The 17,976-nt window shown below is 29.0% G+C and overlaps 1 long non-coding RNA gene across 2 annotated transcripts; it reads left to right on the top strand.

Annotated features, from left to right (window-relative positions):
- The first annotated feature begins 7,372 nt into the window (after nt 1-7,372).
- LOC112800916 (uncharacterized) lies at nt 7,373-10,594 on the top strand. Of its 2 annotated transcripts, XR_011881844.1 has the most exons (4): nt 7,373-7,905; nt 7,987-8,099; nt 8,235-8,326; nt 10,400-10,594. It is a non-coding gene; the product is annotated as an uncharacterized lncRNA (long non-coding RNA). The 2 variants fall into 2 exon arrangements; XR_011881845.1 differs by lacking the exon at nt 8,235-8,326 and having other exon boundaries at nt 7,376-7,905.
- The last annotated feature ends 7,382 nt before the right edge of the window (nt 10,595-17,976 follow it).

Raw genomic sequence — 17,976 nt, 5'->3', positions numbered from 1 at the left:
AAATAAAAATTATCTGGTGATTATAAAAAGGTAGAAATATAACATTCTACTACACAAAATTTTATACTACAGACATAAATCAGAGATAGCTAGTGAGACATTATAACATCTAAAAATAAAATACTTATATAATATTTAGATAGATATAATAGATAATATAATACAATCTAAAAAGATACAAAACACAACATATTTTTTCAAAGTCAATCTCTAAAAAGAATATACATTTATATTATACAAACCTGAAGAATAACATTTAAATATATAATAAAAATCCAAAAAGACAATGAGAGACGTCACATCTTGTATCTATAAGATTAAAAGTTCCACAATAGATGAGAAGATCATCCTTATCATATTAAATTTTTTATGAGTTGCAGAATAAATTCTTGAATTATAAGAACTACAGAACTGAATGAAAAGGAAAATATATTTATATTACACTCACAGTCACCTATTTTTTATACACAATGAGAGCGAGAGACAGTTATAATAGATTTTAACCACTTTTTTAATTTAGTAGTTACTGTATAACTTTCAGAACTTCAAACCATAGTTCCTCAAACATCAAATTCTGGCTTTTTAGCCATCAGCATTATCAGTTTTATATACTATAAGACACGCAGCCCTACTTGTTTATGTACAAATTTATATCTATTAATTCATGTAAATTGGCCATAATGTGACTGCTATAATTATATTATATGTACAAAAAATAATTTTTAACTTAATTATTAGTATAAAATATATATTAAAATATGTACACGTTAAAAATAAAAAAATAATATATATATATAAATATATAATAATTAATTTAATAATTAAATTTTCTGTGCAGACATGATATTTTTGCACTGCTATTAACTGCAATGGAACAATACCACAATGAATATCATCGTAATAGACTAATTTAATTTTCAAGTTACAAATATATAAAAGTTTGCATTTCAACAGCGAGAGTGTGACTCACACAACAGCCAGTAGCACTGCAACTTCAAACCACGTCGTTATTTGCTGCAGATAATCATGAATATTTGAGCTTCTCCAAATGTCACAATGCAATATGCATCCTTTCCAATGCAGCAACAGATAGAATTATCTTAATCACTGCGACCAACATCAAAGGTGCAATGCAAATATTTTAAATAATAAATTTATAATAATTTATACTATTTTATTGATGTTTGTTTATTATATTTGAAAATATATTTTAAATTTGATAAAATAACAGGTATTAAATTTATCTAAACTTTCTCTAATAATAAATAGTAATAATAATAGTGACAACATAAAATAATAATAATGTATGTTAAAGAGTAAAACAAGTTCGGCTCATTCTTGCTAAGCAATGTCGAATGCACCGTGGAGTTCCCCCAAACACTTCATTTGAAGAACATACTATATCTGTTATAGCAAATGGTTACTAGCTAGCACACACATGAAGCGTTCAGAGGAACTCCAAGAGACAACCAACAAATCATTAACCCTTTGCACTGCTTCACTAGCTACTAGTTAGTGTCATGGCTAGACAAATGAGCAACAACGTTCTCTTTATAATGGACATAAAATAAAGGTGTGAATTAAGTTATATATGTGGGCATAGAGAAATCCACGTAATGAGGTTCCTCTCTACCTATGAACCTAGTCATGATGTTAGACAAGGTGGGTGGTGACCAAGAGAAACTTCATTAGTTGCATAAAGATTAAAGTTATTCAAACATGAGGATAATGAGATCCTTAATTCCTCAAGCCCCTTTATTATTTTCCGTCATTTTCATATAGTCATCATGATGAACTTTATATCTAGGGCAAATATAAGAGGTGACCATCAATGCATGCCCTTTTAATTTCTTTTCAATTGGTGGGAATCGGTCCTTTCCTAATGAAATTGATGCTATCGAATATTTAATATATCTCAAAAGATTGTTAGACCTGTGGTAATATAGTTCAAAGCTTTAAATTTTGGAATAATAAATAGAAATAGTAGAGTTTTCCTATTGTTCAAAGTATAAAAATTTGGTGAATACTATACAATGAAAACTTTATAATTGTCTTTATATAAAATATTACTTTTTGATTTTTAGATGATAGATTGTATGATTAGATTTTGATATTTATAAAAATGTTATTTTTGTTTAAAATGTGATTAAATAAATAAGTCATACTTTTAACAAAGTGTCTTCATAAAAAGATGTTTTTATTATCTTCATTTGAGTAGTTGTCTAAAAATTAAAGTTTAAAAGCTCTGCTTCGGATATAAAGGTATTTCAGTCAATGTATGTGAAGCTGCTGCAAAAATCTAAAATTTAAAAGCATACCTTCAAATTTCAAGAAATACAAATACACGGCAGCAGAGGTTGAGAAGGAAAAAGAAAAAAAAATTGGAATTGTAATGTTGAGATGTTAGTCAATTTATGGCTAAAAAGTCATTTCGTATTTAAAATTATTGTTCTAAAAATAACTATAACTATGTTACATAAACATCAAAAGATAGTTATCAATCAACCATTTAAACAGGAGTACTGAACAATTTTATTTTCACATTTTTAATCAAGTTTTATATAATCAAACTTAACTCACATTTAATTAAAATACGAATAAAAATACAAAAGAGACAATGCTGGTAGTTAAAGTTTATTATTGTTTATAAACAAATTTAATTATTATATTATAAAGAGGTTTGATTAATTATTATAACATCAAATTCTAAAAAAAATTATCTTCATAGTTAATTATTCTATTAAAAAAGATATATATAAATTAAATGTAAGTAATACCTAATAATTTATTTAATAATTAATTTTTATTATCTATAAAATATTTTTGAAATAATTATATGAAAACATGAAAGTTTTATACGTTATTTATATATAGGCAAATTAATTTCAAATGTAATCATGTGGACCTTTTTTATTCGCTTAGCCTCTACACAAGACTTTTATATATACCGCGCTAAATTGCCATAGATAAAAATAAAGTTTGAAATTGAAGATATGGTATCCCGAGCTATCTGTTAAAGTTGCTCAAAATTAAATGAATACTACAATAAAAATTTTATAATTGTCTTTATATAATTTTTTTTATTTTTGGATGATAGATTATATAATTAAATTTTAATATGATATAAAAGTATTATCTTTATTTTAAATATGACTAAATAAATAAAGAAAAATGCTACTTATACAACACTAATCAACCTTTAATCAGCCTTTAATAATATTTAATTATTTTTTTTATTGAAACACTCTCCTATTTTTTAGGTACATATCTATAAATTAATTTAATTTAAATATTAAAATCAAAAATGTCTCTAACTACTTGTACACTTCATAGGAGAAGTAGTTATTGAGACTTTGACGTGGGGTAAGCTTCACATAACAAATACAGCGGGTTATTCCTTTTTTCCCGTAACACTCACTCACCCTGCATAGCTGAAGCCTCCTCTCAGTTTGATTTTATTTGATTTTATCAATAGAATTGTTATAAATAAAATATTTTGAGTAAAGAAGCAAAAAAAAATCCTAAAATTTAAGAGAAAAAATTTAACTGATATGATCATAAAAATTGTGTTTTTATTTTTCAATTATAATACATCTAATAGTATGATATTATATACAAAATATTTTTAAAATATATCCAAAATCGTAAAATTCTAGTTTTTACGACTTATTATATACAAAATATTAATCTCTTACTTATTGTACTTTTGATAAAATGTAGGATCTGTTTCAGTGATGAATGGTCGAATATAATTATATACACAAACTAAAATATTTTTAATTGTAATTTTTTTTCAATTGTAACACATCTAAAATTATTAAATTATACAAAAAATATTTTTGAAACACATCTAAAATCATAAATTTAAAATTTAAATTTAAACACTAAAAAATAATTGTAACACATCTAAAATTATGAAGTTATATAGAAAATATTTTTAGAACACATCCAAATTCATAAATCTAAAATTTAAATTTAAACATTAAAAAACAAGAGTAACACATCTAAAATTATGAAGTTATATAGAAAATATTTTTGAAACACTTCCAAAATCCAGAAATTGCACATGCAAAAATAATTTAGCATTGTAATATATATGAAAATATCTTCAAGCCATTTATTCGATTTTTATTTTAAAAAAAAAATTTATACAGAATAATAAAGAAAGTAATGGTGTCAGAAACCCATCCAAACTTTAGGTAAGTTCTCGGCGGGGACGAACGACGACGTTGATGCGGACGGACGAAGAGGAGAAGGAAGACGGCAATGAAGATGAATGTTGACAAAGGGAAATGCGGCATTGTGAATGAGTGCCGAGAAGGAGGAAGGCAGCATCGAGAATGAGCGCGGAAGTGGAAGGTGACGCAGATGAACGACGGCAGAGGATGATTTCTCTGGGTTTTCGATGTGCGCCTCTGGATTTTCGATGTAGGACAAACGTAATTTCTCTACTTCTTTGAGTGTTTTAATTTGTATAGGTTTAGTTAATAATTAGATGATTTAAGGTTTATTTTAGAATTTTAAAATCAAAATTTTGAATTTTGAATAATTTGATTTTTAGATATGTATTTAAATTATAATATATTAATAATTAAATATATTAAATCTGAAACAGAAATTTAAAATTTAAAATTTAAAATTTAAATTTTAGTTTTATTTAGTTTGTATTTTGAATGTGTATTTAATTTTAAAAAGACACTAAATCTATTCATAATTTTTAAATGTATTTATTTTAATTTTTTTAAAATTATTGTAATAAAAGGCCGAATATTGTACCATTTTTAAAGGATACCTAGTTGAATTGATAAATAAATTATACTTTTAAATAAAATATTTTCATAAAAAGTTATTTTTACTATTTTTATTTGAGTAGGTGTCCAAAATTAATTTGCTGCCATGTATCTCAACCTTTCAAATTGATGGGTTTACTAATTAATTAGTTGCCTAAAATTCATGCGCTGGCTGGTGTGAGATATTTACCTGTTCTTTTTTTATTTTTTCTTTGAAAATTATTAGATAACAAAATTATTTTTTTAATTAAATTCAACTAAAATTTTCTTTTTGTTCTTTTATCATTTCTTTTTTTTTCATAATATAGTATCTGATTATCAATTCATAAACTATTACACTAATTTAGTTAAACTTAATTATTAAAATGATTTGGTCACATTATTGTGTTTTCTTTATTATATTGATGAAATGATGTATATTTGAATTTGAACCTTCGTAATGAGCCTAACAATGAACCTTCGATGCTTACACATGATTTATTAACACATGTTGAGAAAAATACATGGACTGTTGGAGGTAAATTAGGGAAAACGAGGAATCTAAATTTTATATTGATAATGGAAAAGTGATTGTTACAAATATAACGCATGCTTTTCTCTCTACAAAAATGTATCGGTTTAACTCTTTCACTTAGCATCATTATATATCAATGGGGCAAGAAATTTAGAATACAAGAAGACGATTGTTCAAATTTTAGGGTTTATATATATTGAGAAGTCAAATCATCAGAAGTTAATGATGCAATAGAATAGCAGCCTCACAACTCTGCAGAATCTCTTCTTCAGAACACATACATCGATCTTCTCGAATCTGCTCTATTAAAATCGCTGTTCAAATTCACAAAATCTTAAGAATAATAATGTGGGTTGAATGCAAGAGTTCCCCAACTCCTTGCTTACACAATAATGTTTCTTCATCAGCAAGAGTGGAGATTTGTAGAGTTATGCATGCTGGAGGAACAAAATAAAAAGGTGTGTATTTGTGGGCATGGAGAAATCTATGAACCTAGCCATGATGTTAGCCAAGATGGAGAAACTAAGACAGATACCATTTTCCATTTATTGTTATTGTCACATCTTTCACTATGTATAAAGCCAATATTAGATTCTTCCTCATTATACCTGCATCTTTCACTCTTTTTGAATTTCTAGTCATCAACTTTATAGCAACGCCAACAAACATAAAGAGGTGATGACGATGATAATTATAGAGTAAACACTGCGATTTCTGTCTTAAAAAAGGAATATTTTATCTTTCAACTTTTTTATTTTAAAATAATACGATTTCTCTTTTAAAAAATTCTTTAAATGGTAACAAAAATTAGTTTTGTTAAAATTTTATTTATAATTTGTAAGAATTTTAAATTTTATAAATTATTAATAAATTTATTTTTTAAAATTTTTTTTACTAATGGTGCTTAAATAGAGAAAGATTATTGATAGAAATGATGTCGAAAGAAAAAAAAAGTAACTACAGTATGAAAATTATTTAAAAAGGAAAAATAACATCAAATAAAAAATGAGAGAAAAGAATATTAATGTTGATGGTATTAGGTTGGTAATGACAATGATACAGAGATAACAACGATGATAAAATATGATTATATAATAGAAATAGCAAAAATGATAATGATGAAGATGAATAAGGTGGTGGTAGTGGTGGTGATAACCAGTTAGTCACTTAGTCCTATTGTTAAAAAAATTTTGTGGGAATTTAAACTCCCTAAGACTCGATCCGACCTAAAGACCTAATACAGACTCAATTACTTTAGGAATAATTTAATTCGGCTTCATTGTAAAACGATCAAACCTAAAATTTTAATAAATAAAACAACTAATTAATTAAATTAGACTCAGACCAAGGCTCGGGTTTTCGACCCCGTCCGGTTAGACCTGCATAGAAAACAAATTTAGCGTTAACCGTTCTACGTCAAGGTCATAGGAGTTAGGTCACATAGTCACTTACTTTCAGTCTTTCGCTCAAAATCTCAAACACTCGTGCTCGTCCAGACTTAGATTAGCATAGTGCTTTTTATCTTACTCTCTCCTTCATCACTAATCATCTTTGGTTCTTAACTTCTTACCTTATCCCTTTCTTCTCTCATGTTTCTATAATACCTCAAATTTTAAAAAGTTATTAATAAATTATTTATGATTTATTATATTTATTTAAGATTATATTTTTAGAGATTTTTATATATAAGTTGAGTATGTTCTTATTTATTATTTAGAGTTCTTATAATTGAAAAATAGTGAATATTTTCTATGTCTTAATTTTAAATATTTAGATTTTTAATCTTGTTTTACAAATAAAGAAGAATTAATTTACTTATCTCCAATTTTTACTAAATTGGTATTTAACTAAAAAAATTATTTAAAGATTGGTAATTAAAAGATATTCTTAGTAATGGATACTTTATATTTAATTTAATTTTTTATTATTATTCTATCTTTTCATTTATTTTATATAATTATATTATTACCCTATTTTTATTTAGATTTCCTAAACTACCCAAAATCCTAATTTAACACTAACCTACACAAAACCCTAACTCTACACTCACCTCACCTCTCACATACACGGCACTCACACTCCCACAAGCACACATACACACACACGCAGAAACACCAGAAAAAGAAAGAAAGAAAGAAAGAAAAAGAAAGAAGAATGGGGAAAGGGGAAGGGGCCGCGAAGAAGGGGAGGAGAGGAAGAAGACCGCACCAGCACAGGGAGCTCGCACACCACCGCCGCGTTGCTCAGGACCGCCGCGTTGCTCAGGACCGCCGCCTTGCCACAGCCACCGTCTATCGCACCGCACCATGCTATGTCGCCGTTAGGAACAGAGTCGCAAGGAGAGAGTGGTCGCAAGTGAGGGAGCAGGTCGCAGGCTTGGGGATCGCTGCACTCAGTCACGTCCGTAAACCCCGCCGTCACTGCTGTTGTACCTGTGCCGCCGTTGTCCTCATCGTGATGTCAGAGTCACCGTCATCCATGGAGGAGATCCGATGAAGAGAGTGGGAGAGTGCACACAGGGGAGGGAGACCGCCGTGCCTTCGTCGCCGTTCCTCGCTGCCTCTGTCGCCGGAAACCGCCACTGAAGTCCTTTTTTCCTCGGTACGCCTTATCATCTCTGAAACCTTTGAAATTAGTTTTTTGTCATAGCCTATTAGAGTAACTGAGATGATGGTAATATAGGGCTGAGTTGTGGTTCTTGCATGCTAAGTTCAGTACCCGTGCATGCGACATCAAGCTGCCGCGTTATCAACGGAGTCGCTGCTGTTCCGTTTTCTTGGATACTCATAGATTTAGTAAGCCTTTTCTTGTTCCGATTTCTTTTAATCACTATTCTATTATATGTTTTAAGGTCCTTGCAACATTAATGCTTTAGGTTTGAGTTCGGTTCTTACATGCCGTGGTTAAAGTTGCTATGTTTGTTGTAAAAGAGATCAGGGGCTGAGGCCTAAGTTGCCGTTGATTTCGGGCTGAGCAAAAAGAGTTCAGTTGACACGTGTGGGTTATGGTTTTGCTTATCGAGGTAGGGATTGTTTTAGAAAATTATACTTTATAAATTGGAATTATTATATATGGATATCCATGTGAGAAATGTATTTTTAGTGATTATATAAGGATTGTGTGTTGTTTGGTTATCTTGGATGGATGTGAATGCTTGTTTGATTTGATTATTGTTCGTTTTTGTGAAAAAAGACTGTTTTTGAAGTGTTTCTTTAAAGTTATTTCCTCTGAAGTCTTGAAAACGAGTTTGGTTTATTGATAATGAATTGAGTTGAATTTGTTTTCTTGAAGAATGAGAATTATATATATGAACTTTTGGAATTAGTCTGACTTAAACTGATTTGGTTTTGAACCCGTGGAAGGGGTTGCAGAAAGGTTTGGTTGGGACCCGAAAAGGGTGGCAAAGTCCAAGTTTTAGAGGAGATGCTGTCGAATTTTTATAAAATTAAGATTCTGTTTTAAAATGTGATTTAGAAAAGAATTTGGATTTGAGAGGTTCTATTAATTGGTTCTTGATTTATTAAGAAATTGGTGTTTTGAATTTAAGCTGTTTAAGAAAAGTTTATGTTTCCCGATTGATTTAAATATGAAGGGGCCTATGTTTTGAAGTTTGGTTAAAGAAGTACCTTTGGATGAGTTTAGCGAATTTTCGAAAGAAATTAAACTTTGATTAATTAATTTTGTATTGCTCTTAAAGTATTTTTTAAATTTTGACTAAACAATTCTGAGTCTTTGGGAGAGTTTTCGATTTAAGAATGAAAAAACATTGGTTTTTTGTCCTAAAATAATTTTGGTTTTGAAACTGGTTCGGAACTCTTGACTTACATGCTTTGATTTTGATTTTAAATCTTTACTCTAATTTATATTTCAACTTAAGTAACTATGATTCCGAGAATTTCTGAAGAGTTTAAAAAATGAGGCTGGTTATTCTTCTCTAGAGTTTTGAGTCTTTGCCAAGATTGTTAATTAATAACTCTTGATTTCAAAGTGATGGAGCGGATGATTTGAAAATGAGTGATTTTGAGTCTTTCAGAAGATATTTTTAATTTGGCTTGGTTATGAAGTTGTTTGGAAGTTTTCCTTTAAAGAAAATTCACTTAAGAAAAGTGATTCTTGGCAAGATGTGAACTAAATACGTTTGTGATTTGAAATTGAGCCAAGAATGAATATTGAAATAAGATTTTGAGTCTGATTGACTGTGGGTGTTACTGAAAATATGATGAGAATTTTTGGCCTGGCAAGGATGGTGGTATAATCCTGCTTGCTCAGTGTGCAAACCGTTATGCAGGGATGATGGTTTTATCCCGCCTGTAGTGAGGATGGTGGCTTTGTCCCGCTCACATATTGATAAATTATTTGGCAAGGACGGTGGTTTAATCCCGCTTGCGTGTTTCGAGCAAGGATGGTGGTTTAGTCCCACTTGCTTGTGGAACCTACAGATAAGGATGGTGGTTTAATCCCGCTTATCCGAGTCGGGTCTGGCAACATAACCGACGTGTGAGCTCATGGCCAGTAGGACAGGCATGCATCATATGCATTTATATGACATTGTTTGGATGTGCATATTGTAATTGGTTTGCCTATGTGAATAGTTATGTTTAATTGCTAATTGCTCTACTTGATATAACTGCTTGATTGTGTTTGAACCTTCTTATTTGTGTTTGTGAGTGAAAATTGGTTGAATTGTGATGAACTGGTTGTTGATTGAGTTGCTTGGGCCCAAGTCCGTGGTTGATTATGAGATAGGCTGAAGGTTGTGTTTGGTTTGTGTTTCTGGTTTAGTAAAGTATGAAAAAATAAACTGGTTCAGCATAGACTTAATGAACCTATGCTTGAAATAGGTTGATCATTCATGTTGTTTAGAAAAAACCTTTTGAAAGGCTTTTGAATTTTTTAAGGAATAACGGTTTCCTCTTTCAAAAAGGATTTCAGGTTTTTAATGGTAAATCTTTGGTTTTGAAAGATGCATAAGGCGGTTATTAATCACTGTAACGGTTTTATTTTCACGTATCCTATTATAGTAATTCTGCAACCCTATAGTGAGAACCCTTTCGAGGACGATGTTCTCACTCCCCTACAAGTGTTTTCTTTTCAGGATATGGACGAGGAAGTCACGAAGAGTTTATTCTATTTTCCTTTTATATGATGTATTGTATTGTTTTAGATATTATGTTTTCCCTCGCCTTTATCTTTCACAGTTTGTAAGAGGAATATGATTTATTTTATGTAAAGCTTGTAAGTTAAGACAGTGTATATGTATGTGTATGGTTGAAAGTATGGAGTTATGTAACCTTTTAAACGGTCTTTTGAAAAAAACGGTTTAAGTTTTAAACAGGCTCATATTTTAGTATTAAATATTATAAGAGTCGTTGTAATACCCGAGCAATCAGAGTGACACAGCCGGAAACGTAACATTTTGATAATTAGAGTATTACAGTTTTTCTTTTTTTCCCATCCTCTCCTTTGTTTACCTTTCTCGTAGCATTGATCATGCTTGTTCAACAACCACGCCAAAAATTCTCTCCAGCACCTCCTCCCTAACATAAAGACCACAATTTAATTCTCGTGTCACTTCTCAGTAGAGCATTCCTTCCAAAGACAACAAAGTAGGTAATTATTTTTTTGTTAAATAACAATGATTTTCATTTGTTGGTAATGTTATTATTGAAGATTGAAGAATTTTAATTTCTTGTCATTATTGAGTGTTGTTCGATTGCTCGTAAGGATTTGGAGTCAGTTAGATATCGGGTCGGGAACAAGAAATAGGAATGAGAATGTATATGGACCTGAACGCGAGTTGTATGGGGAAGAATGCTGCCACGATCGTCGGTGGGGCCATCTGTAAGAATATTCCGATATTAAAGTAAGTGTCTGTACAAAGAGACAGTTAATTAAGATAAAGATGGCATACCTTGGGGGAGGAGTAGGTCCCTCTCCATTTATACCTTATATTCGGGTGGACCATTTGACTTGGACCCGTTCGCTTGGAAGCTTCCAACAACTATTCAAGTCTTCATTACAGGGTAAAGTGACGCACGAATCACTTTTGCACGTACAGATCAAGAATCCGTCGGATCGGTAGCCTGCAATATGGACCCCAACCCTTATTAAACTCGGCTAGAACAAATACGAAATGCTCATACTGTTGTTGCAAAATATGTAAATTTTTATTAGTTAATATTAGCTAATTATTTATTTTGAATTCTATAAAATCATAAACTTTCAACTCTCTTAAACTTTAAATCATTTAAAAAATGTAAATTTTTTAAAATAAAAAAATTAATTAATATTAACTAATAAAAAGTTAATTTTCTAAATTTTTTAATTATATATATATATATTGCTAAAACTCTTAGGATTCAACCAGAGCTAGGGTTTAATAAGAAATCAATTTTTTTCTCTCTTCATCCAACTGACATGAATTAATTAATTTTAGATGAAATGTATCTGGCCAAACATTGAATATCTTAAGGCCAGTGATGATATTAATTTCCTTGAAGAAATATTTGAAGTGTCTAAAAAACCATTTTTTACCATACATTAAATCCTTAAAATACATAAATAAATAAATAAATAAAAGAAAGATATATATAACCTACACCATATGTAGTCATCAATAATAGACTTACAAATATATTATTTCCCATATAATGTAACTCCAACGTCGTTAATGCCTTATACTTCTCAACTTCGTTTAACAGTTACAAATTTAGGGCTTAAGTAGCATATAGTAATGTCAAATTGTTTTACATCGTTAATATTAAAAATTTAAATGATATTTTAGTAATAAAAGAATATTATAATATATAACTAATGCAACAGTGAATAATTGAATCGAAATGCTACTTATTTTTTAATATATATCAGCATTCGTTTAGCCTTTCTATCTAATAATTTCATTTTAATAAAATCACACATCTTCATACTTTTAAGAAAACTATACTTAGTTAAATTTAATTTGAATTTAATAATAACAAATTTATCACTTTTGAACTTCTTTTAGGAATGACAAAAATATTTGAAAAAATAGGTATTATTTGTGAGAAGATTTAACGGGAATTCATGAAAATGTCACGAAAACAAAGATCAGAAGTAAAGATATGTCTCACAAAAATCTACCAAATTTTTACAAAAAAGTGAAATTATTAAAATACTCCCATTTAAATATAAAACCTATGTTATATTATTTTATTAAAAATTATTTTTATTTCATTTGTTTTTAGTGTGTATATAGTAAATTTTATGTGTATGTATGTAAATTGTATTAAATTTGTGTTTAGATTGTGTTTAATATAATAAATTTGGTTGAAGTATATTAGATTATATTACAATTGTGTTAGATTTTTTTTTTACTTTTTTAAAAATTAATATCCATAGATTCCTGAGAATATCCACCTATTTCACAAAGAGAATTAAACGAAAATCTATTATAGGGCTGAAGTGGAAATGCTAGAAATTTTCCTAAATGAGGACATGGGAAGCGGAAGAGGAAGAGGAGTATACCTAGAGCTGGTAATATATATCTTATCTGCGGGTATTTAATTTGGACCAACTCGTTCGGATAGGATTGTCTATTTTATTCGTTGTGAATAAAGTAGGGTAGGGTGTAAATTTGCTTGTGGGTAGAGTAGGGTACGGGTTTAGGATATACCCAACCCTATTCTACCCGCATCCTTAATATATTATATATATAGTAAAAAAAGTGAGTCTTGTAGTCATAATCTTCTTTTTATAAAAACTTGAAATAATTATTAAGCTAGTTGATGATCATATTATTTGTAATTTTATATTGGATTTCTTTAAAATTTTATTGTTTTTAATTTCAATTTAAACTTAATTTTTTATTTTCTATTTTATTAATATGTATGAAATTTGGAATGGTTGAATTTTATATTTATTTAAAAAAAATTTTGTTTCTGCGGGTAGAATCAAGTAGAGTAGGATTTAGAACTTTAGGGTACAGGTAAGATTAGGGTTGAGAGATTCTCAACTCGCGGTAGTATGGTAGAATTTTAAAAAAGTTTTCAACCCATAAGTAAAATTAGAATAAAGTCTAAATACTACTCTATCATATCCATTGCCAGCCCTAAGTATACCCACTCCCTACCAAGTTCCTCTCCATTTTCTCGGTTTGTTATTTTTTCTCCTTGATACTCACGTTTTGTCATCATTTTCAATTGAACTACTTATTTATGTTGTCATTTGCTGCTCGTATGGTTTGGGTGATTGGTTATTTGTTGTTCTCATATTTCAACTAATAGAATACTCTTTTTGTCATTTTTTATTGAGAGATTAATTTATAATTTAGGGTTTAAAATTTAAAATTTAAAATTTAGAGTTTAGAATTTAGAGTTTATAACTTAGAATTAAAAATTTTGTTCATACTTAACCCAAAAAACAAAGTCAGGTCCAAAATAAATAAAAGCTCGTTGAAATAAATCGGCCTCATCCATACTTATCCAATCTCACATAAGTCGGACGCGATGCCAACAGATTAGCCCTATTTATTTAAAGATGCAACTAATTCCTAAGATATCTTCTATTTATCTAGAAGAAAGATTTCAACAACTTCTCTAGAAAAAGAAAACAGTTAACAAATATGAAATTACATTAAAAGGTGGTTATCTACTCTCCTATAAGTACACCGACACTCTCAGGTATATATTTAGAATCCAATTCACTAAAAATCTGCCTAAAATATATGCTAACTTAAATATTGGAGTCTCTTGCAGGTACCACTCTCACATTCTCACGAGAAACTCGGATGATGGTGAAAGTAGGACGCTGCCCCAAAAGAAATCTGGACCTTACGTTCAAGCCTAAAAACAACCAGTTTTAGGTAATTGTCGGAATAGATTTAATTAAAATTTAGAGTTTGAAATTTTATGATTTAGAATTTAGAGTTTAGAATTTATAATTTAGAATTTTAAGATTTGAAATTTTAGAATTTGAGTTTAGAGTTTAGGATTTTTTTGGTAAATTTTGATCATGATGTTTTTATAATTTGGGTTTGTTCGGATCAAATTTTTTTATTTTTGAACATAATTTTGAACAAACTAATTTTTAGAATTTTTTACATAATGCACGTAATTAAATCGCGTTTAAAACTTCCTTATAAAAGTGTATTAAAATTAAATATTCTTAAAAAATGTAAACTTTTTAATTGAATGAAAATTCAAATAAAACTAATAATAAGAAAATATAATAAAACAATTCTAAAGTAAAAGTTACATTAATAGATAAAGCAATATCACTACATATACTGATGACTTTTTGGGAAAGAAGCCGAAGTGACATTTTCGTTTTAACAAAGCAGAAGTTAAATTAAAGTTACCTCTTCTAAAATATTTGAATTAAAAGCTAAACTTATTGCAACACACTTTTAAAATAAGTCTAAATCTATTAATATAGACTGATCTCATTAGCCATTACTTCATGGTACAATCGAAACTGAAACCCTAGGAAAATCACAACTCCTCATTCTGTCACTCACAATTACCAAGTAAATGGTTGGTTTCTTCATCAAGACTTCGTTAATGAAAACATCCCTTTCGTTTTTCACTTTCTGTTTTCCATCATCCGACCTCCATCTTCACAGTATTGTAGCTTTTATCCGCAAGGAGCATACACTGAAAGAATGAACATCTCATATTCACAGTACTGTACATTGCTACTATTTATTACAAGTATTTACATCCGTACCCGTCCACAGGTTAACTTTTTTTTTTGTGCATATTTTTTAATTTGATAGATCAAAAGATTAATTTAAAGCAGATTAAAATTACATCTAACAATTTATAGTAGGCCAATAAATTACATACATAAAATATGAATAAATTATTAAAAATTCTAATGATAGTGGAGCAAGTGAAATAGATATCAGGATAATTACAATGTAGTTTCTTCATTTTCAGATAAAAATTTATAAGATTGCGATTGTTTTTTTGAATATGACACAAAGATATAAACAGTAAATATTTAAAAAACCTTTGGACAAAGAGATATAAATACTGAAGACAAGACAGTGTTTTATATATTATATCTAAATATAATACATAAAAGCTCATTTTTAATATTTTTATTTTATTATCTCTATCTTAATATCATATTCTGTCTTGTCTACAAAATCAAATCAAACGCAGCCTAGGGTATGTACGCAAAAGCATTCGTGTGGTTAATCGATTCACAGTGAAGTTCCAAAATTTGACTTCTGAAAAGTAACTGCACTTAATTACCAGTATGGACACATGACACTGTTCATCCATGTCAATGGTTTCATAATTTAACATGTAGCATGAAACGTGGATAAAGGAGAAAAAATTTGGGGTGGTAAACAACACTAGTAGATCAAGCATACAAACTCCTTGTACAACATCAGCTATATAATCTCGTAAGGAGTCGATGCAAATTACCTTGAGTTATTATCAACTCACAAATTGCAATGAGTCCCTACGAGGAACTTCATAAGTACGTAGTGTTGTAAGTTGTACCCAAGAGTTCCCCCAAACACTTCATTGAGAGGAAGGACTAGGTCGACGACCCTCGGTCACATGAAGCGTTCAGAGGAACTCCAGGACACAACCAACAAATTAATTTAACCCCCCCCCCCCCCTTGCACATGCTTCTGTTCTACATGTCCTGGCTAGACAAATGCACAACAACGACTATATTTATAGTGGATAGATTTATGTTGTGGGAAATAAAACAATTTAAATTTGTATGTGAATGAATTATGTTTCTTTTGTGGCCATGGAGAAATCTACGTAGTAATGGAGTTGTTTCTAACAAATTATTCTAGTTAGGCATGAATGAATCTAGACATGATTGTGAGCTAGAAAGGAGCGACCTAAAGAGAGATTTCTGAGTGAGGGAGTGGGCTCTAACTACTTGCGAATGAGAGATTCGACATGTTTTAAAAGCTAAACATTGTGATTCTTCTCCAAAATTCTTTTAGTCGTTTTCTAGTCATGACTCATGTATATAACTTTAATTTATAACCAAGTCAATAAATTTGAAAGGTAATGATCGTAGTTTTTGGAGACCCGTTGTGTATAAACTAGGGCGTTTACTCGTCCAGTAGGAAATATATATATATATATATATATATATATATATATATATATATATATATATATATATATTAATGTCTTAAAATGTTTTTATTTAACCTATCTAAATAAGCTGGTATATCATTTGTTATTTATACAAAGACAAAATAAAAAAAAAAACATTTATAAGCCAACGAACTATAACTATATCTATCTGAATTTTGCTAGCAAATTAAGAAGGGTCTAGCCAACAATAAGCCAACAAATATTTTTGAATTATATTTTATGTTAATTAATTGTCATTAATTAGTGATTATTTAATTTTTTTTTAAAAAATACAAAATTAATGATTATTAATTACCTCTTCTTATTCTAATTCACCTTTTACCATTTATTATACAAATCCTAATTCTTCTTTTTTAAAAAAAAATTTGAAACTTCAAATAACAAAAACACCAAAACATAAGATAAATAATTATCAAAATCCTAAGAAAAAAAACATTCAAAACATAAGAAAAAGAATCATTCAAATTCTAAGAAAAGAACATACAAAACATAGGAAAAAGAAGCATCCAAAATTAATAAAAAAGAATCATCCAAAATGTAGCATAAAAAAACATAAAAAACTAATTAAAAAAATTATTTAAAATTAAATAGAAGATGAGAAGAAGAGGCATAAAGTGGTCGACGACGATGTTTTGGACGACGCTGCCTGAATAATGGAGGGACTTGCGGTGGCGCCGGCCTTGGACGGAGGAGGTTGGTGCTTATTTGCTGTTTAGATGAGAGCTCCTAGAAAACCGCAGCCATAGAGAGGGAGAGAGAGTGACGTTCACGTTGTTGAAGTTTCACCGTGATTCCCGTTAGTTTCTTCTTAATGTATCACTTTAAATTTGATTTTGGCGTTAAAAATCATTAATAACAAATATTTCAAATTATAAATGAATAAAATTAATTAAAATAATTATAACTAATTGAGCTGTTTAATTTTTGGTTGATTAGGATTTGGTTCTATATATTTTTTCTATCTAAAATGGTATAATCTCTTTATATTCACTTAAAAGTCGTGGTTCCAGTCTTTTTATCTTTGATAAAAAAATATTTACAAAATATTTGAATTTAAAAAATAAAAAATGAAATAATAAATAAATATCTCAATGTGTATGAAAAAATATACATACACTGCACATTTTTTTCAAAAAACTAATATTTCAGTTTAGACTTTTAGTTTCCACGTTGTCTTTTGACATTTTAAATAAGATTATATCTATAAAAAAATAAAGGATGCAAAAAAAATTCAAATAATACTCCATTGTATATACACTACTAGAAAATTAGTTATTACAGACGGATATTTCCGACGGATTTTATCCCACTGAAATACAGACGGAATTTTAGAGGGATTTTTTTGTCGAAAAACAAAAAAAATAGATTAGCATAAATTACAGACGGAAAAGAGAATCCGTCTATAATTCCATCGAAAAAATTAATTTTTTTTTCCGTGGAATAGTTACAGACGGATTTTCCGTCTGTAATTAAGTAGACAAAACAATGCGTTTTATTAAATTATTACAGACGGAAAATCTGTCTGTAATTTAAAATTTTCCCTCTAAAATATTGAGTT

Source organism: Arachis hypogaea, chromosome 5 (assembly GCF_003086295.3).
Source record: "Arachis hypogaea cultivar Tifrunner chromosome 5, arahy.Tifrunner.gnm2.J5K5, whole genome shotgun sequence".
In the NCBI taxonomy this organism is placed as follows: domain Eukaryota; kingdom Viridiplantae; phylum Streptophyta; class Magnoliopsida; order Fabales; family Fabaceae; genus Arachis; species Arachis hypogaea.
The sequence above is the reverse complement of the archived record's forward strand: the minus strand, read 5'-3'. Positions and strand labels throughout refer to the sequence as shown.